Raw genomic sequence first — 22,156 nt, forward strand, 5'->3', positions numbered from 1 at the left:
CTACATCACTTTGGAAAATATTTAGGCTCCTAAGTCACTTAGGTGCTTTTGAATATTTTGCTTGCTATCTTTCTCTGAATTCAAGTGGCTGTGGGCTTATAGAGCAAATCTAGTTATCCCATAATGTTCTGCTTTGGGAAACAAAACTGGTGGCTCAGTCCTATCTATTGCAAAGGCACAACCATGCTGTTTTAAGTACAGTGCTTAGGCTAGGCTCCTAATGAAGGTAGGAAGCAAAAGCATCTTTGAAGTTTGTACTCATATGAGTAGGGAAAGGAAATGCAAATTCAATTGCTCTATGCAGTGCCCCCCAAGAGGGAGACTATGGTATGTCATGGGACATGTAGTCCAACCAGGGAGCCTGGCCTATAATGGAAAATGTGAACAGAGGCACCCAAACTACAACTCCCATGAAACACCATTTCTGAATCTAAATATTTTGGTTTTCCATTTTTCACCAAAATGGCAACATTTTCCATAAGGATGGGGGAACATTTTCCAATAAGTTTCATTTAGGAATCATAGTAGGAATCAGGGTGGGAGGTGGAAGGTAGGGGGAGGGACTACTGTTTGCTTAAAAATTGCTACTGTTGCCTTAAAAATTCTCGAGAAAAATTTTTTTTAAAAAAGTGTTCTATTTTTCTTTATGTAGTTGTTGTTTATTATTCTGCATGATTACAAGTCTAAATATATACTTCCCGGCTTATATGTATGTAATGAACCATGGCTGCATATATAGAGCTATCATTTACAAGGATTGAATCTGAAACTATCAATACTAACAAGCTAAGCTAAGCTTTTACCACTAGAGCTCCAGGGGAACACCTTTAGCTTGAGAAAATAGCAGGCTGTTATAGTCACTGGGGACCATAATTAACAGGAGAGATATTCACATGCACTGGACCAGTGTATTATATGGATTTTAAAGTACATGTCTGGCAGCAAAGTTAATTGGAAGACGAAAGTGGTAGGAGAGGTATCATTTACTTTGGTCATTTGTTCTCTTTCCGGGCTATTATATGGAGACTGGAAAGTAAAAAAATTAAGAAATCTGGAAAATCCACACTTGCTTAACCAAATATTAACTTGCTGTAAGCAGGAGCAGCTGTGATTGATGGCATGCACTCACTCTAGGGATGAATGTGAACAAGGGGATCTCTGTGGATGTCTTTTCACATTTTAAATTGGTGAAATTTTCTGATACAGATTGCTCAATATTTATGATTTTTCACCTGCCTTCGCATGAAAAGGGGAGAAATTTAAAACATTTAAAAGTTTTCTTCTTAGGCTGTAGTGTAGACATAGCTTATGTCCTCTAGGGTGTGAAAAAACTACACCCCTGAGCAACTTACGTTACACTGACATAAGTGTCGGTGTGCACAGCACTATGGCAGGAGGAGAGCTTCTCCTGTCTACACAGCTTCTGCCACTCGCGGAGGTGGTTTTATCATGCGATGGGAGAGCTTGCTCCCATGGGCATAGAATGTCTTCACCAGATGTTCTGCAGTGGCACATCTGTATTGGTACAGCTGCACCGCTGCAGTGCTGTGCCTATAGACATGGCCTTAGTTTCTGCATTTTTAAATGTGGACTTTTAACTGTGTCAACCTGAGGCTCTTTAAAAGCTAGGTGACTGTGTCATATGAGTTAAGCCTAGTGAAAAGGAGTTACAATTTCCAGGCTGAACAAATGATCTGACTCTGATAGCTACGTTTTGTGAGATTTTCCAGACCTCTGATATAAGGCCAGCTGATACCCAAAAGAAAATGAGGACACACTTATTTTGTTACACAGAAAACAAGAAATAGTATTGGAAATTCAGGAACTGCAGCTGTAATGAGATCTATTGTATCCGTTAAAGCAGTATCTTAAATGTGAGGTTATTTCAAACTAGAAAAGTTTTCTGATCCCATTATGTTAGCTAGCTTGGAGAATTGCTGGCTACCTTTATTATTTATTCTCTGCTAGCTAATTGAGGGATAAATGATTGGGATTTAACAGCTTTTCAGCACAACATGTATTATTTATTATTTTTATTACCATAGCACCTAGGAGCCCTAGTCATGGACTTGATCCAGCATTTGCAAAGTGCAATACAGAGAAACTAAATTACCCCCCCGCCCCCAAATCAGTTTAGTTTTAACATCATTTGTAAAATCCTCACTTGCTGTTAGAGGCAAATGGGCTTTCTATTTCTCAGAAGACTAGCTTAAGGGGAACAGAATTGGAAAAGAGAGGCAATATGTTTGGGACACTTTCCAAAAATGAGTGACTGTTTGCGTAGAAGCACACCTTACAATATTGCAGTCCAGTGTTTTGAAATCTGAATCATACATGCGATGAAAATGTTAGGTAATGAAGGTAGCTAATGTTGTTTTTATAGAAGGAGTTCTGAGAATAAAAGCTTTGGCTCGACTCTGTAAAGACCCATTTGTTTGCTAGAAGCCACCCTAGATTGTTGGTTCAAATGCTAGCAGGTGGGCAAGTATCAGTGAGAAGGGGTGAGTTGAAGCTTGCAAGCTAGAAGTTGATTTATTTCCAGGATATTGCTGAAGGTGCCAGGACTGGACTAAAAAGACACCCCAGGCAAGTCTATATGGTACTGTAGGAGTCCAGGCTACTGACAAGGTGGCACTGAGACCATGTTCAGCGGACATAGGATCCAACAGCTTCTGAGTAGAAAGTCTGAACTGGGATCTATAATAAGACTTTTCTGTGCTTGAGTGGGTAAAGAGGGTACCTCTCGATGAATGGTAAATGAGTTAGTTCGTGAGTGTACCTGTAATAAAGTAAGTGTTTGATTGTTACTCAAATCTGGAATGGAGATGTGGTGACTGAGTTTTCCTGCAGTGGCCTAGGAAAAGACCCAACATTTTCATCAACGAGCCTCCCACCCTTGGGGTCAGTGTCTTTGCCATAAGGGGGAAGAATGAGGGGTGACATGATATAAAATTTCCAAGTATGAAGGTGGTGGTGGCAGCAGGTACCTAAGCCCGGAGCGTAGCAAACCTGAGGTCATGAGTCATGACACATGTATTATGTGCATATTGCGCACAGATTAATTGGGATATAGTGTAAATATCATTTTGCTAATATTAATCTTATTCCCCATGTATAACTGAATAATTTAAATATTATTGGCTCTTCACTTTGGGAAGATTAAATTAAGACAGGCAGAATATATGTATATGTTGTTTTGTTACGACTGATAACTGCAGCTGTTCATGGCGTCAAGTGTGTTGCTTACATATCGCAATGATGGGGACTGTATTGTGGTGCAGAGAGAATCAGCCTGTGTGCATGCAGGGGCAATACTCTGTTTCATGCAATGATGCAGAGGTCATTTGGATTTTTGCTAACATTTTTGCCTCATTAAGATAACCAGTCAGCTGTGACACGACTACTTTGTGAGGAAAAAGACAATGTTCAAGGTACATTTCCTATTCTTATATGTCGGATGGTTTTATAAAAGGCTGCTCAGTCATCCAGAACGTTGCCACTTCAATCCTCCACTGGGCTCCTAGATCATTTTATTTTGTTTTGCATATGTAGGACCAAACCCCCAGATTGTTATTCAATCCTTGCTCTGGCAGACTCTCCCTGGTTTCCATAGGAGTTTTCCAGAGTGAAGAACTGGAATTTGGCCCCTAGTTTGCAATAGCATCCTCACTGGCCATTTAGTGACGTGCCATACTGGAGTTGGCCAGTCTAGAGATGCGATGATCAAGTGGGGCTACCTCACTGGCCTGAATATCTGTGACTGCATCAGAGAACCTCAAAATATGAAGCATTTCCTGCGATGCCAGCTGCTTGAATGCAAATTATTTTCCAGTGACCTAGCAGAGTGCAATAATAGGGGAATGACATGCGCATGCATGTGGTGGGAAGCAGCACGAGGACATGATAAGAAGTAACTCATCCGTCTCCAATGGGCTTTCAAGCCCCAATTCCATAATTACATTTTCCAACTGTATGTGAATGGATTGGCATAGGGTAGCTGCTGAGCTGAAAAATTATCATCCAATTAAATTCAAGATCACTTGAGGAAAGTCTAGAAGTCTCCTAGCAAGTCCATGTTTAGGACCAGTGCCATGAGTGACACGCAGAATGTAATGCTAGCAGATGGTACTTGTCTCTTGCAGAAGTCCCCCAGCAAGAGTCTTCCTAAACAGACAACATACAACCAACGTCACTAGTGACTTTGGTGCATTTAGCTGAGTCAGTGGAACAGATGGTGGCACAGCTGTTCAAGCAGTTTCAAGTGAGAGCTGGACACCCGGTGGAGATGAATGTGGGACAGTCCTCAAGTGGTAGTTAATTCTGTAATTCCGACATGTGTAGAGTGCTTTCCTACTACATGTGCATATGTCTACATAGAGATTAACGCTGTTGTTTTCAGGCAAAGGATAAGTAGGCTTCCAAAGTTTTGGTGCTTGGATTCTGAAACTGATAGTAACACTATAACTTGTATTTCATTTTAATTGTTCTCTTAATAAGTGATTGAATCCTTAATACTGCTGCTTTAGGATTCAATTAAGTACCTAAATAGAGCCTTGAGAAAAAGAATAAGAGTTAAACTGTAATGGAAATATTTGATCAGATATAGAGGTGTTTCACATCTTATTTAAATTTGGTTTTGTTTGTTGTAAATTTTATGAGTTTTGTAAGTGTTATGTAGATTTAGTTGAATATGCAGTGCTTTAAATTCTTACAGGAATTACATCATCTGAAATACAGTGGTGACTGAGGCATAAAAACCTCCTCTTAATTAAATGGGAAAAACCATCTCCCTTCCTCCTTTGCATTTGTCTGTTAAGCAACAAATCTTGATAATTTAATTTCTTTCTATGTGACTACAGTAAATATAAAAAGCTTTTAAGAAGCAGCAGTCTATCTTGTTTTGCTTTAAAGATCATAAAATTTAAAAAGTAATTTAATACATATAGTAGCTGGACTTGATATGCCATTTTCAGTTGTTCTCACTGTGTTATGGATAGCCATGACGTATACAATGCAGGACAGGGAGCCAGTTCCTATTTTTGTTGTTGTTAAAGCTGATCTGAGGAGACGAAAAATGCTGCACATAGTCTGTTGAGAGAGAAGTCTGAAAAGCCCAGTTCTGAAGAGCTCTTTACCTAGGGTGTGCAAAGATTTTGGTGTGAAATCTCCATAAAAATCAAGATCTGGGTGTTGAGGCAAAAGAACATTTCTAAATTCATTCTCTTCTTGATCCGACCCGTAAAAAAAAAACAGTTTGATTTTTAAAGTTATCAACTTTGCTTTTGAAAACAGATGCTCTCTCTTTTATCACTATATCTTCTCCAACTACCTTAAGCTGTGATCACAACAGATCTCACAAGATGAGAGTGGAGTCCGATAAATGCTTGGTTGGTGCTTCGGTGGAAGACCTTTGAGGAAATATCAAGGCGCTACAAGAAGAGGTGTTGGTGTCACTCTTTTCTTTTGGGGCTATATTGATGTATGTGTCCCAGCTAGGTGTGTAGGGGACAGTGTGCTGCTTGAGGCTTTTTTTGGGGAAGAGGTCCATGTCCTTGTCAAGTTCCTGACCACTTGATCATGAAAGACACCTGTGGCCCTTTTTGTGAGGGGGATAAAAATTGCAGTTTTCTCTATTGTTTTTAGCCTATGTATATTTTTCATAGCATTTCAGCTGAAAACAGAATTCTTTATTGTGTTCTAACCTATTACAATGTCCTGCTCATATTTTGCAGCTTGCAAGGAGGAAAGAGGATGTCCTCTTCTGTCTTGTCTCCCCAAACTCTTTATTGTTAACATTAACAGTAGAATCTGCACAGTTTATTAGGTGAGTGCTTGCCACCAACTTAAATATTCATTGAGGGCTTCAGCATTTGTTGAGGGCTCCTGGAACTGGGTTCTCCTGAGATGTTCATATTCAGGTCCAGATACATTTAAAGGGTTCAGTCTTGCAAAGCACTGAGCACTCTGACTTCAATCCTGCCATGCACATCATCATATAATTAATATATGTGAATACTTGGTTCCACTGAAATCCATCCCTTGTGCTTTAAAACTTTCCTGGGTTGGGGCCAGAGAGCTCAGCATCTTGCAAAATCAAATCCAGAGGCACTACTAGAAAGGGGTTAAAACAAAAACTACCAACCTGTCTGTAATGTTTCTGCTTCATGTACTTTTTTGGTTCATTGCAAGTGTTTTATGAAGAGTATATTTAAGGTGGAGTTAATTTCTCTGAGTTTGGTAATGGATTGATCTTCTTGTCTATGTCCTTCCATGCTTCTGATCCTAAAATCTATTAAATGGACCCCAAAGAGCCCTATTGCCATCATGTCTGTTAGGGATAAAGAATACCTCTGTTTAAATACTGAGGATGCTTGCTGCCTGTTGAACAAGCCATCATCTCTAATTACAAGTTTTGATTAGAAGGGGCAGATGTTTCGAGTGTTCAGGATACAATTGGATTACCCATGTTTATTGAATTTCATTCTTAGAGTAATGTATATTCTGGGGGGAAAAATGCCCACAATGATGCTGGTGTCATTTCCAGTTAGGTGCAGAATGCCATTATGTACAAGGCAACTAATGGACATCCTTAAGAACAGACTTACAGGAGACCATAATTGAGGCCTTAATGATCACAAGGACAATACTAACCATGTTAACTATGTCATTTGAACTCCTAAAGGGAAGGGCCAGAAAGCCATTGGCAGGAGAACCGATTATATCTGCTGATTTCAGCTAGTAAAAGCTGTATACTTGCTTAAAAGGGTAATTTATCATAGGATCACTGACTCACAAGGTAGCATCTGTCATTTTCTACCACATAAGCTCAGTATTAAATCATCATCACTTAGATTTTGCTTTTTCATAACCAACAACATTTTCTCACTCTTGCAGCAGGAGTCCTGAAGAGATGCCTAATATTAAAAATAAAATGCTAATGGCTGAGGAATTTGAATATAATCACTTATTAATACAACTGTCTAACAGAGACTGATGAAAGTCTGAAAATTAAGGTCCAAAAAATCTTCTTTGTAATTAAAGGATTTAATGAACCTGTACATCTTAAGAATAATTTATACAAGAGGAAGAAGTGCCAAAAAAATTCTATAGGAGAGTGGAAAGTTGCCCCCCACTTTTTTTTTTAAGCTACATTGTGGATGGAGTAAGTTGCATGCCAAGATTTTCATGAAAGGATGTCTAACATTTTTCTCCGAAGTCCATATTTAGGAACTTATATATGTGACCCAACACTCCCAAAGTGCTGAGCATCCAGAAGGTCCCATTCGTGCCAGTGTATGTCTACTAAAGTTTAACACGAGGCTAGTGTGTAAAATCTAGTTTAGACAGAACTCAAACCTTTGTACTTATGCTGCAGCTTAGAATTAAGTGCAACTAGAAACAGACATCTGTGTCCCGTCTACAGTAGAATTTGATTTTGTGTGTGTTAATACAAGTTAAAAACATGATTATAATGTCACGGGTAGATATGGGACTTAAGAACACAAGAGCCATTGATTTTGAAAGGGGAACTGTGCTCTTAAGTCCCTTAGAATCTTTCTAAAATCATACCAATACCCTCACTGAGAGTTGCTGGGTGCCTATGAAAATCAGGCCACTCACTTAGGCTTCTAAATATGGATTTAAGAGCCTAAATTTGAGCCCATGAGTTTAGAAGAACCATATCCTGAATCAGATCAGCTAAATACTTCGGTAATACAAAAATAACATTTCTGCCACAACAGGATCTCATAAAGCAACGACTGAATCAGGAATCATTAGAAATGTTGCTTTCCCCCTCCTCCTCCTTTTCAGAATCTGAGCATATAGTGCCATATAAAGAAAAAGGTTCCCTTTGTCCTTGAAATGCGATTATATTTGCTAATATACTTTTGTCTGCATACTCTTACTTTTCTTCTGACCTCCAAGCAAGCAGACTGTTGTAAGCCCTCCAGAAAAATAAGGGTGTTGAATAAAATTGCATTTACTTTGTGCAATCTCTCTCCATATTTATGGTGTTCCTCAGCCGTACATTCTCACATATGTTCCAATTATACAAAAAATTGCTTAAAGGAGTTTATATATTTTTTAAAAGGGCAGATGAAACATCACATACAATATTATCAGAAGCTACCACCATCCCCTCAGAAAAGAATAAAAAAATCTCTATTAAAATTGCCATAATGTTCCTGGGAAAAGGTTCATGCTGATAGTGCATTCACCTGTATTAACTACCAATCTTTGGCTATTCTGAGGTGAATGTCTGTCTCTTCCTTGTTTTCACGAATAACTCTCTGAAAGGTTTTGGTTTTGTCCTGAAGTAGAATAGGGGGGAAAATTTAGAATCTTGAAAATTTTCATGGGATGGGAAAACCTTTTCCTGCCCCGCTATATTAGTTATGTCTCGTGTGTGTGCTATTTTAAAACATACAGTTTTTACTCCATGGTACATTGTTTGCTTTAAGTACAACTGGTATGGCTAGCAGCTTTATCATATCAGTGCAAATCTCTTCAGGGCTTATGCCACAGTAATAATTTATTTTTACATCTTCAAAACCCCACAAAGTTTTCAGACCAAAAATGCCTTATATTTTTTTATTTGGCGAAGTTTTTTCTGATCAGTTCAGCTCCCAAGGGCTATTGATCCCATACTAGGATAATATGTTAGACCCCATATATGCATAAAAAAGGTATGTCTGGACCATATCTCAGAGAAGACCCATATGAAACTGTTATGAAAAAGTGTACTATTGCCTTAGGTATGTGGCTGGTTGAGCGGATTGGGCAAATTGCTTCACCTCTATTTTCCCTCCTAGCCTTTGTCTTTTCTACTTAGATTGAAAGCTCTCTTGAGCAGGGACTGCCTTTTACATTTGTACAGCACTTGGCACAATGGGGCCCTGATTTCAGTGGTGACCTCTTGGTACCCCTGGAATACAAATAATGACAGGTAGGAGTTGGGAAAGGTCCTAGGCAGAAGCTCTACTGTGAGGACGTGGGGAGGGGAGAGAGAGAGACTGTAGCTTTAAGCATATTACATTTTCTTCTATGAGAATAAAATTCCTTGTTCAGTGTTAGAAGAAAATGATTTCCTGTGATTCTTTACTGTTTGTTACCTAGTTATCCGTCATCTGTCCTGTTTTCTTTACTGAAACGGTCAGCGGTCAACAATGCAGACTCCTCCCTTCCATTCCAAATGCCAAGGGCAGGGAAGCTATATTTTTAGGAATGCAGTCATGGTTTAAAAAAAAGGCATCCAGATAGATAACATTGGCCATATTGGCAGGTAGGAAGGCATGGAAATAAGGTTGCCCACATATATAGTAGTATGATTTTTGTGGTTGAGCAAAGGGCAGATAGAAAAGATGATATAAGAATTTGATTCCACCAGGGCAGTGTTCAGTCAATTGAGAGTGAACGACGAAACAAAAGACAGAGGACAGCACCACCTAGTGTTTCTGGAAAAGTCTAAATAAATGTGCATTTCATGAACTTGTCTAGTACATTTTCCGTCAGTGTGGACGTTTAAATACGTTCTTTCTAACATGCTGTTGATCTACCCATAGAAAAACAGTAGGTCAGATCCTCCAATGTGTTGGGCTGCTTTGCATTGCCCCATTGGCAGACAGTGTCTGCATCATTACCTGGTGCAAGGGGGGATGCTCTGCTGGAGTACAGCCAGGGTAGAGGATCCTTTCCAATACCTCTCCCTGCTGCTGGCATATGGGATATTTCATGGCCAAAGTGAATGGGGTCGGAGAGCCCCAATGCTACTCCCCAGTTACCATTTCAACCTCTTAGGGTTGTCCATTGGAACCTGTGTATTCATTACAGCAGTCCTTAGGCTGGTCTGATTTATACTGGGGGATAGGCCCTATAGACTCTTCAGTGCTGAGACAGTACAAAAGTAAGATTTTATGCAATGTTTGCACCACTTTGCGACTCCTCCCCTACACCTCAGCCCAAACTGCACTTTTCAAAGTTTGGCCAGACCCAAGGATCTGGTCCCAAAATCATGCAGTATCCTAGTAGCATAGTTAGGTCCCCCAGCAGACTCATGTAGGCAAATCCTCATGACTGTTACCTTTGTAGCTAGTGATGCTTTATTTTCTTGCCCAGAATGCTTAGGAAAAGGAAGCAGAAAAAAATGAGCTAAAAGCAAAGCTTCAATCTTGTCTTTGAATGTCTTGCTTTACTGTAGATCTGGGTGTGCCAGATGGTGTGTGAAAATAACCCTTTGCATGTAAATGCCAATATATTTAGTGGTGGCTTATTGGGGGTCACATGACTGTCATGGTAGAGTGAGGAATTGGACTCTGTGAGCTCTGACTCACCTCTTCCCTAATTTTCAGCAACATTTGCAGCAGAGACCTGCCATGGGATCTAATGCCTCTGATTAGATCTGAGGGAGTCCAGGAGAGCAGGGGACAGGTGAGAATAGAGTGTAAGGGGCAGGACCAGAGAAGATCAGAGTAGGGTGGAGGCCTTTCCTCCCCAGCCACTAACTGGAGCTACACTGTCAGCGCTGCTGGAGGCGAACAAGAGGCCCACTTGCAGCTGGGATATATAGGGAAAGGCAGTGGTTTCACCCCCACCCTTACCTGACAGTCTGGTAGCAGGACTCTGAGACAAGCTCTCCCTGTTTGCTGGGAAGATTTAAAAAAGAAGTGAACACATGGCCCATCTCCCTCCACAGGACTGCAAGGACTCTCTTCCCCTTTTTCCTCCAGAACTTCTTGATCTTGCAGCCAGCAAGAGCCTGCTTTGTTCTCCTGCCAGAAAGCTGAGGAGTGGAGGGACTGGGAGGTCTACCCTACTTGGAGATTCCAGAGAGCAGCAGCAGCTGTGCCAGAATATATAGAGGGTAGGACTGAGGGGTACAGCAGGTGGCCTCACAGTTAATGTCTATCCCAGAAATGTGGGCAATGGCTGGCAACTCTGGAGGAAAAGCACAAAGAAGGAGAAAGGAAAGGAAAGGAAAAGAAAAGAGGATAAATGTGAGCCAACGTGTCGGAGCTGGAAGAAGATGACTCAGCAGCCATGGGGGTTGCTAATAAAATAGTGGCACAGATTACTGCCAGCCTAAGTGTGGTGCTGGAAACACAGTTCAGCAAGTCTGAAGAGAACGTAAAGGACAAACTGCACACAGTGAATAGTCAAACGAGGAGTAGCCTTTGCAGACACGGACATTAGAATCACCGGCATTGACGAGGACAGGCAGAGTCAGGAGGACAGATTTGCTATCAGTCACTGGAAGGTGGTCACTCAGGCCTAGTGGTCAGAGCAGGAGTCAGCAGTCAGGTGCCTGAGCTAAGAGTCAGAAGCCAGAAGTTGGACCCCAGAGTCAGAACTGGGATCAGAGGCCAGATGCCAGAGACAAGGGTCACGGCCCAAAGTCAGAGATCAGAGTCCAGGGTCAGGCAAGACAGGAGCAGGGCTGGATCTAAGGCGGGGCGGGAGCCAAGCTGAGAACAAGCAGGCACAGAAGCTTTGGCAGCCATGGACAAATGTTCTGAACAGCTACTGATCATCTGCTACTGCTGGGCTTAAGAGACAGTCTGCAATCAAACCTTCAAACCAATCAGGTGGTATAGCTAATCAGGCAGCCTACTACAGTCCAGCTGTGCTTGTTAGGTTGCCCAGAGCCTGGCTCTCATTCCTGAGACTTGCAGCCCTGGAGTCTCAAGTCAAAACATTGACTGAAAAAGTGGAAGATCTGAAAAATAGGGGCTGTAGAAAAGATATTAGGGTTGCTGGAGGGGGGAAAAGGCAAATATCCCATAGAATACTTTGAAACATGGATCCTGCAAGCTCTGAATCTGTTGGTCAAATCAGATAAAATTAAGATTGAAAGGACACACTGGATTGGGGACCAGTGCACAACAGAAATTTGACTAGCCCAGTTCCTGTCATAGTATGGCTATGTGACTTCAGATTCTTGACACAGCCAGGAAGTTGAACAACTGGAGGGCAAATGAGTCTCCTTCTATCAAGAGTAATCTATAGGTGTACAGAGGAAAAGGCTGATTTATAGAAGTCCATAAATAGCTCCTTAGGGGAAAATCTGCCATTTGCATTTATTTTAAAGCAATCCTGAAACTGTAACAGTGGCTTATTGCACTGATGGCTAGCAGTGCGGCCATAATAGGGTTGTGGAGGAGCAGAGGACTATGAACCTCCTATCCTATGTTCTAATCTTGTTTGTCCTTCTGTATAGCTTTGATCAAAGCAAGGCCTGGTTTTCAGAGTTGTTCAGCACCTGTAACTCAACTGCAACTGGTGGGATTTCAGCACTTCTGAAAATCAGGCTGTTATAGGCCAGCTGAGACATTGTCTCCACTGCTTTGCATCTTATGTAGCCATTTCCACCAGGGGAAGTGGCAAAACTACCATTCTAATCCAGTTACTCATGCTTGGCCTTTGCTTTGCACAAATGTAAATAATTAGGCAAGACGCAAGGCAAATGAGAGTGGCAGTGTCTGTTTCTTCAGACACAAAATGAGGATAGTGACTGTCACAGAATGGAGATACTTTTTATGAAGATTTTCACCCAAAAATCTCCATTTTTTTCCTCCTGTTGGAAAAACTTCAAAATTTGGATTTTGGATCAACTCTAACACCAACCTCCTGGGAGTGTTTCAAGGCTGAATTAATTCGTATTTGTTCATAAACACTGAAGAGTTTGTGCACAGAGTATTAGTATTAGCTAATAGGCATGTCAGGTTCTTTATTCCAATCCCTGTTCCTTCTCCTATGTTTTTTTTTTTTCAAACTCATCCATTGGTAATATTCAGTCCTCTTGGATTTTCAAGTACGCATCAAATGCAGAAGAAGCATTAGCTATGTGACTCTACCCACTTAACAGCTCAACCCTGTGTGTCATTCTCCCATCTGTCTGCTGGTAATATGCACATGATAATGAAGCAGCAGTGGAAGAATGCCAACCTTCAGACTTTAAATTTAAAGAAATGAGATGAAATTGAGGTTTCTATTAAAGTGTTACCAACATAGTTCTATCCTGTCAGCAACAGAGAGAGCAGAGTAGCGTATCTCCCAAATTGGCTATTGGACTTCTTTCTCTGTGGTTAAAGACCAGCTGTTACTCTTATATGAGTGTGCCTCATCTACTTAGAGAGGAATGAATCAGAATTAGAATGAATGCACTAAGAAAAATTAGGTCACCTTTAAGTGTTGTGCTTTTTAATGGGTCTGTTTAGAGATGAGCCCCAGTTGAAACCCTGACTCAAAGCACATCTCAGCTTGGAAGTTTGGTGCCAGATCAGATCATTGTGGCTAGTCCCTCATGGGCTGAACCAACCTGTGCAGCCACATACCTTGAAACTCTGGGAAAGAATAAATTTGATGCTGAACTTTTTTCCTTGAGCTTCTCTTTAGTCCTGTAATCCCAGATAAGTACTAGAGACGTTGCTCTTCATTACCGAGCCCCGGAGTAACACAACAGACCACCATGGTGTAGTAATAAGCGATGAGTGAAATTCACCCCTCTGCTGAGGATCAACATTCATGTGCCACTCAAATCCTGATCATGCCAATATTTGAGGGCTTAGGATAGCTGTGCTGACCCCACTACAAAGGCATGAATTTAATCCGTAATCTTCAGTAGACCCGTCTGAATAACAACAACAAAATGACTGGATAATTTTGCAACTAAAAGTGCTGAGTTCAGTTTGCTGTGCTTGATGGAGGACTATTATTTGGGTTTTGTGAGGATTCTCAAGACCCCATTTAATTCAGGAAAATGTTTGTGAATCCCAATATCTTCATAAAAGTTAGCAATGAATGGTTATTCCTACAAAAATTCTTAGCTATTCATTATTCTCCCACTTAAAAAGTTTCAGCCATCCAACCAGAGGGCAAAAACAACATCCATGTGACTTGGGTGATCAACTGCACAACACAATTAATGCATAGCAAACAGCCTAAGTGACCAGTTCACATACAACTCATGGTCTGAAAATTACTCATTCAAAACACTCGGTGGACATATGAGGATAACAAATATATTGGAGGACCAGGGAGGATCAGTGAACAGCTGGCTAACAAAAAAGGCTAAATTAGCACTGCAACATTTCTAATTTCATATTAATGATTACAGATGAAGTCTCCTTTTTCTGTTTGTTTGTAAACTCTATGCTAGCCAGGTATATTGAGGCCTGATTAGAATTTCAATGAATTGATCACTTCAGTTAATTGATTTTAAAAAACAATAACAACAGCAAAAGCCAATGAAACTTGCAAACTAAAAAGAAAGAGAAGAAAATACTGTCTGAAAATTTTTCCTTTTCCTAAACTGTATAATACTGCCTTAACTGTTCGGTCTTGATCTCTAAGCAAGTAGACGCTTTGGTAGACTTTGAGAGATGTTAATTGATTCCCTTTGTTGTTGCTTGATTGTTGAAATTCATTATTTTTAAGTTTTCTGACCTGTGTTGTTTACATTTTGTTTCTGTTTGCATTTATCGGCACACTCTAAGGCACTTTCTAAGGAAGGTACAAAATGTAAACCACAGCATTAATCAAAAGTAGTCAAACAAATGTGAAAAAATAGACTGCATGGAGGAACCTCCTATACCCTGATGAGCTCCAAGCCCTAAAAACGTACCTCAGGCAGCCCTCTCCATTTCCCGCACCAGGGCTAGGCAAGTTTTGCATCTTCATTAGCAGCTCATGGGGGATGAATGGGGAAGTTGGCACCTCTCAAAGCTGCTGTCCCAGACTCTCTGCAGCCTCATTTAGACTCCTGTGCATCTGTTACAGCTGGTTCATATTTTTTCAGGTGTTCTTCACCACTGCAACAGCTTAGAGGCTTACAACTGTAATGACAGCCGAAGTACTGGAGAACAAGACCGAGAGGTGCCAGTTGAGTCTGAACCCTGTTGCAGGAAGGATAAGAACCCATTCCAGGGCCTGCTCCATCAGAGGTATGTGCTGGGGTTTAATACCTCTTATTGTTTCCATGTGATCTGTGTTGTATGGAGGCCTGGCCGAATCTTTGTGTTTGTATTTTGTGTGGATTAAAGATATTGTGTCAAATCCTTGGATGGTACTTAGGGTATATCTGCTCTGCCATTGGAGTTGTGATTGTAGCTCAGGTAGACATACTCCTGCTCGCTTTCATATAGCGAGTGTGGTTAAAAATAGTCGTGAAGAAGTAGTGGCATGGACCCTGCCGCAGGCTATACAAGCATTGCTAGTCCACTCTGGGGTCTCTGCTGCCGCATTTTCACTGTTATTTTTAGCTGTGCTAGTTAGATTAAAGCTAGCAGCAATCACACCTCTGATTGCAGTGTAGAACTACCCTTTGAGCGTGGGTAGGTGCTATCTTAAATTGTAATGAACTAATTTCATATACATAGCAGTACAAATATCTGTCTTGTCACTTTTGGTCACTTCAAACCTGGCTGGACTTGAACCAGCTTAATAGATTATTACTAACTTCCAAAGTCAGCCAATCCTCTGGTCTGTTCTAATTGAAATTTGAATGTGTTTGAGGCTAGCAATTGTGCTGTTTTATTCCCTTTTGGTTAAGGAATCATCTTCCTTTTCTATACTGGTGAAGCTGGATCTGTTCTAGAGTGGTGGTTTTTGTGGTAGTTTATTTTTAAAGTAAAAATTGAAAAGGTATCTTGGTGTTTGCTGCTTTAAGCTGCGTTTGAACTGCAAAGCACCTTGGGTCTGTCTCTGAAGAGCACTGTGTAAACGTAGCGGTTTATTATTTATTTATAAATCACAACACAGCACTGACAAGCTACCTCCCAATTACAACAGTAACCAATCTACCTCAGCACCCTTGTCATTTCAGTTTCCCATATATCTCTTCCCTATGTGTTTAGTCATGTCATCTTTAGTCATGTCTCCTTAGCTCACTGCTATGGTTGCTTGGTAACATTAAAGTTATCAGTCTGGATCAAAGGTACCAAATCCACCAATGCAAGCTCATTCACCTGTTAATTTCCGATCGTTTAACACAGAGTTTTCAAGTGCCACTTTTTTTTTTCTTTCCCATGAGAATTTTGGTGACCCCTGCATAGTCTGTTTACTCATTTCTATTCAAAATGTGCAGGGACATTTTAGTCCTATGTTCTATAATGCCAAGACTGTGTTCCTAATATGACATTAAAGATTTACTGTATTAGAGATTTGCCATTGCAACCTAGTAATTTATCATATTACACTTCACTTCACTTATAATGTGCATGATTAAAGCAGACAATAGGTTAGAGCAGACAAAAAACAGATTTACCAGACTAATGATTGGAGGTGCTGACTGGGGAACTAATTACATGTGAGTGACATCAAAGTGGAGAAATGCTTGTTGCATAGAGGCAAAGAGATCCAAGAGGTATGCCTTGAACTTGGCTGAAATATTAGTAATTCTGCTATTCCACTTGAGGTTGTAGAGATTCTTTAGGCAATAATCAAATGAGTTTCAAAGATTTCATGTACTTTTTATGAGTAAAGGAAGAACAGTTACCATATCCAGCTTTGGGTTTGTCCTTAAAGCAAAGTTCCATGAATCTCCTTTTAATTGAACTCAATTATTCCTCGTGGAGGATCATGATCCACAAATTGTTGGGAGTGGCTGAGGCAGGGATAAGGTTATTCTTTCAAAGGAACCATGGGCCCTGTAAGATGATGAAATGACCCAGAAGGAAAAAACATAGTGGCATTCAGCAGGGTTTTCTCCTTTAAAGACTGTTTAGATCAAGAAAGCAAAGTAAGACTAAAATAAACAAAGAACAAATGCTCCACTACAGGGTTCAACGCACTCCTATCAGCCCAGGAGTTGGATTTCCCAAAGGCATTGTTGTTGCTGTGTCTCCCAAGCTTTCACTGTTATAAACCCTGCACTGAGCATCTGTCTGCAATCCCTTATTCACCAAGGAAAACTTAATGCCTCTGCACTGTGTCCCTCTGCCACGCTATGCTTAGGGGGGTAAAACTTTGGGGAAAGCCATGGAGTGTCACACGGTGAAAACTGTCTATGTATCATTTCTACTCCTCCCCCTCTTGACCTTCCTGTGTACTTCCTATGTGCTTTGAGCAGGGGGTTGGACTAGATGACCTCCTGAGGTCTTTTCCAACCCTAATCTTCTATGATTCTATACTCTAGCTCGAGCCAAAAATTCATGAAGTCAATGGGCTCAGTGGGTAAACTCCATACTCCCCAAATGGGAAATGGGGGAACTCCATTTCCTGTCAACTACACTACTGAATGGGCTGCATTATAGAAAGGGGCACAGTTTGCTTCCCTCTCTTCTGCAGGCTAAATCAGCACAAAGACAAAAAGATTTAATTTATGCTGTAATCATTGGATAACTCCTTTGCTGGTCACACAGTTGGCTTAGCACCTCTGCTTTTATTGTACCAGCTTTCTGAAGTCAAGACTCAAGAACCTACAAGTTTAAGCTTCAAGATCAACATTTTTAACTTCTGCTCAGCAACATTCCAGATCCAGCCAGTTAATGTATCTGCCTAATACGACTGGCCATAACTTGGATCTCTTGATTTCTGTTGCTCCCAGAACAGATCCACGTTGCAGCAGCAAAGAAGGCAGTTCAGATAGTCTTATTCCTTAGTTTTAAATTTGATTCTGATTGCCACATAGCCATAAAAAATATAAATCCTACAAAGATTATGTAAATTGGATTTAAGTTTTAAAAACTACTGAATGAGCAATAAAACTTCTAATTTAAGCCCTGGACTTAGTAACATCTTGTAGCACTCGTATTACATAAAACATTATATTGCAGTATTAATTCTTCCCAATATAGTAGAGCATTTCCTCAGCAAAATTATTTTAGGAATTTTGCTCTGCATAATAATTATACTACATCGCTGTTCATTGCTATCGAAGCAAAGTTAATTACACAGGGAGTCTTATTGCTCTACTGGCTTTTCATAATGTCACAATTTCAGAAAAATTAAAGGAGGTGTTTCACATTATACTTTCCTGCTAAAAGGAAGCAAAAGGTTATGGAGTTACAGGCAAACTGTATTATTACTGTATGGAACTATCTAAGTCAACTGGATGTGGTGAATAGCTTTGAACTATTACTTCCAGCTTTCCAGATTGTCGTGCTGTAGTGCCCAGGGTATGAGTACAAAGTTCCACTGGATATTATTTGGCAAAATTGAGACTAGTGTGAAGAGAATGACTTGGAATGATCAGGAAGCGAGCTTTTGAAATGAACTGCTCTAGTACTTGTGTGAACCACTTTTTGTGGTATTTGCCTCTCCCGCTATTAGTTATCTGTAACACTCAATGCTTTTCTCCAAACGTCGACCTTTATAGAAAAATAAAAGGGGCTGAACACCTAAGCCTAAAGATAAGCGTTGGTGCATGTTTGCTGATAAATCTAGCTGAGATTTTTAATGTTTGGTAATATAAATAAACCATTTCCACCATTACAAACAAAGTACAACTGTGCGATCAGTGTTACCTGCAAGCTAAAGTATAACTGTTCTTTAATAGGTTTCAGAGTAGCAGCCGTGTTAGTCTGTATTCGCAAAAAGAAAAGGAGGACTTGTGGCACCTTAGAGACTAACCAATTTATTAGAGCATAAGCTTTCGTGAGCTACAGCTCACTTCCTCAGATGCATATCGTGGAAACTGCAGCAGGCTTTATATATACACAGAGAATATGAAACAATACCTATTCCCACCCCACTGTCCTGCTGGTAATAGCTTATCTAAAGTGATTTCCAGCACAAATCCAGGTTTTCTCACCCTCCACCCCCCCACACAAATTCACTCTCCTGCTGGTGATAGCCCATCCAAAGTGACAACTCTTTACACAATGTGCATGACAATCAAGCTGGGCTATTTCCTGCATAAATCCAGGTTCTCACATCCCCCCACCCCCATACACACAGAAACTCACTCTCCTGCTGGTAATAGCTCATCCAAACTGACCACTCTTCAAGTTAAAATCCAAGTTAAACCAGAACATCTGGGGGGGGGGGTAGGAAAAAACAAGAGGAAACAGGCTACCTTGCATAATGACTTAGCCACTCCAAGTCTCTATTTAAGCCTAAATTAATAGTATCCAATTTGCAAATGAATTCCAATTCAGCAGTTTCTCGCTGGAGTCTGGATTTGAAGTTTTTTTGTTTTAAGATAGCGACCTTCATGTCTGTGATCGCGTGACCAGAGAGATTGAAGTGTTCTCCGACTGGTTTATGAATGTTACAATTCTTGACATCTGATTTGTGTCCATTTATTCTTTTACGTAGAGACTGTCCAGTTTGACCAATGTACATGGCAGAGGGGCATTGCTGGCACATGATGGCATATATCACATTGGTGGATGTGCAGGTGAACGAGCCTCTGATAGTGTGGCTGATGTTATTAGGCCCTGTGATGGTGTCCCCTGAATAGATATGTGGGCACAGTTGGCAACGGGCTTTGTTGCAAGGATAAGTTCCTGGGTTAGTGGTTCTGTTGTGTGGTATGTGGTTGTTGGTGAGTATTTGCTTCAGGTTGCGGGGCTGTCTGTAGGCAAGGACTGGCCTGTCTCCCAAGATTTGTGAGAGTGTTGGGTCATCCTTTAGGATAGGTTGTAGATCCTTAATAATGCGTTGGAGGGGTTTTAGTTGGGGGCTGAAGGTGACGGCTAGTGGCGTTCTGTTATTTTCTTTGTTAGGCCTGTCCTGTAGTAGGTAACTTCTGGGAACTCTTCTGGCTCTATCAATCTGTTTCTTTACTTCTGCAGGTGGGTATTGTAGTTGTAAGAAAGCTTGACAGAGATCTTGTAGGTGTTTGTCTCTGTCTGAGGGGTTGGAGCAAATGCGGTTGTATCGCAGAGCTTGGCTGTAGACGATGGATCGTGTGGTGTGGTCAGGGTGAAAGCTGGAGGCATGCATGCATTCCTACCTGCATGCCTCCAGCTTTCACCCTGACCACACCACACGATCCATCGTCTACAGCCAAGCTCTGCGATACAACCGCATTTGCTCCAACCCCTCAGACAGAGACAAACACCTACAAGATCTCTGTCAAGCTTTCTTACAACTACAATACCCACCTGCAGAAGTAAAGAAACAGATTGATAGAGCCAGAAGAGTTCCCAGAAGTTACCTACTACAGGACAGGCCTAACAAAGAAAATAACAGAACGCCACTAGCCGTCACCTTCAGCCCCCAACTAAAACCCCTCCAACGCATTATTAAGGATCTACAACCTATCCTAAAGGATGACCCAACACTCTCACAAATCTTGGGAGACAGGCCAGTCCTTGCCTACAGACAGCCCCGCAACCTGAAGCAAATACTCACCAACAACCACATACCACACAACAGAACCACTAACCCAGGAACTTATCCTTGCAACAAAGCCCGTTGCCAACTGTGCCCACATATCTATTCAGGGGACACCATCACAGGGCCTAATAACATCAGCCACACTATCAGAGGCTCGTTCACCTGCACATCCACCAATGTGATATATGCCATCATGTGCCAGCAATGCCCCTCTGCCATGTACATTGGTCAAACTGGACAGTCTCTACGTAAAAGAATAAATGGACACAAATCAGATGTCAAGAATTGTAACATTCATAAACCAGTCGGAGAACACTTCAATCTCTCTGGTCACGCGATCACAGACATGAAGGTCGCTATCTTAAAACAAAAAAACTTCAAATCCAGACTCCAGCGAGAAACTGCTGAATTGGAATTCATTTGCAAATTGGATACTATTAATTTAGGCTTAAATAGAGACTTGGAGTGGCTAAGTCATTATGCAAGGTAGCCTGTTTCCTCTTGTTTTTTCCTACCCCCCCCCCCCCAGATGTTCTGGTTTAACTTGGATTTTAACTTGAAGAGTGGTCAGTTTGGATGAGCTATTACCAGCAGGAGAGTGAGTTTCTGTGTGTATGGGGGTGGGGGGATGTGAGAACCTGGATTTATGCAGGAAATAGCCCAGCTTGATTGTCATGCACATTGTGTAAAGAGTTGTCACTTTGGATGGGCTATCACCAGCAGGAGAGTGAATTTGTGTGGGGGGGTGGAGGGTGAGAAAACCTGGATTTGTGCTGGAAATCACTTTAGATAAGCTATTACCAGCAGGACAGTGGGGTGGGAATAGGTATTGTTTCATATTCTCTGTGTATATATAAAGCCTGCTGCAGTTTCCACGATATGCATCTGAGGAAGTGAGCTGTAGCTCACGAAAGCTTATGCTCTAATAAATTGGTTAGTCTCTAAGGTGCCACAAGTCCTCCTTTTCTTTTTGTTCTTTAATAGACTGTATCCACTGTACTTCACAGTACTTCAGCCAATTTAGAGAGAACCTTTTCAATAAAACTTCTGGCAATTAAACTTTAATAGAAATTGTATCAGACCTTTACTGGGCTAGGTTTGAGCTGTCCTGAGGGCAGACTTTCTTTTTTTCTACTGCAGATGTTGGAAACTCATTGGAATGGAAGGATCAATGATATTTCATAACTTTGGTGTTTCAGTTCCTAGTATAGCCATCTGCTTTGGAATTGAAACAAAGCATAAAACAGCTTCTGTTGGCACTGCCTCAAACATCAGAGAGTGGTTGTAGTTAATTCTTAACTCAATTCTTCTTGAAATAAGACTTTAATTATCTGTTATACCACAGGTTTCAGAGTAGCAGCCGTGTTAGTCTGTATTCGCAAAAAGAAAAGGAGTACTTGTGGCACCTTAGAGACTAACCAATTTATTTGTGCATAAGCTTTCGTGAGCTACAGCTCACTTCATCGGATGCATAAAGTGGATGAAGTGAGCTGTAGCTCATGAAAGCTTATGCTCAAATAAATTGGTTAGTCTCTAAGGTGCCACAAGTCCTCCTTTGTTATACCACAGAGTCTGCACAGGCCACAGTCTGTGAAAGAAAGACCTTTAGCAACTAGCCAAATACAGGTAGAAACTTTTTTTTTTGTTCTGTGTTTGTACAGTGCCTATACAATGGGGTCCTGGTGCTACTAGGTCCTACTACAATATAAATAAGAATAACTTTGCATTTCTGTGGTAAAACTTTCAGGAAGGCAGCAGAAGGCCCAGGAGATGGAAAAAATAAATCCTATTTTCATATCTGTGACACCATATCTATAAATGACTTTATGCACAGGGAAAACCTAAACAACTTTTGTATTTTAACCAACAGGGTTGA

At 40.9% G+C, this 22,156-nt stretch overlaps 2 long non-coding RNA genes across 4 annotated transcripts in view; one reads left to right on the top strand and one right to left on the bottom strand.

Annotated features, from left to right (window-relative positions):
- The window catches only part of LOC311531721, a 612,131-nt gene that overhangs the window by 238,455 nt on the left and 351,520 nt on the right, over nucleotides 1–22,156 (top strand). For all 3 annotated transcript variants that reach the window (XR_014714264.1, XR_014714265.1, XR_014714266.1), the window contains exons 3-4: nucleotides 5,733–5,824; nucleotides 14,795–14,939. This is a non-coding gene — a long non-coding RNA (uncharacterized lncRNA). The remainder of the gene's footprint in view (nucleotides 1–5,732; nucleotides 5,825–14,794; nucleotides 14,940–22,156) is intronic.
- Nucleotides 1–22,156, bottom strand: part of LOC311531723 — an 88,554-nt gene that overhangs the window by 65,135 nt on the left and 1,263 nt on the right. The gene's annotated exons all lie outside the window — the stretch shown is intronic.

Source organism: Lepidochelys olivacea, assembly GCF_965140295.1.
Source record: "Lepidochelys olivacea isolate rLepOli2 genome assembly, chromosome: 15".
Classification (NCBI taxonomy): domain Eukaryota; kingdom Metazoa; phylum Chordata; order Testudines; family Cheloniidae; genus Lepidochelys; species Lepidochelys olivacea.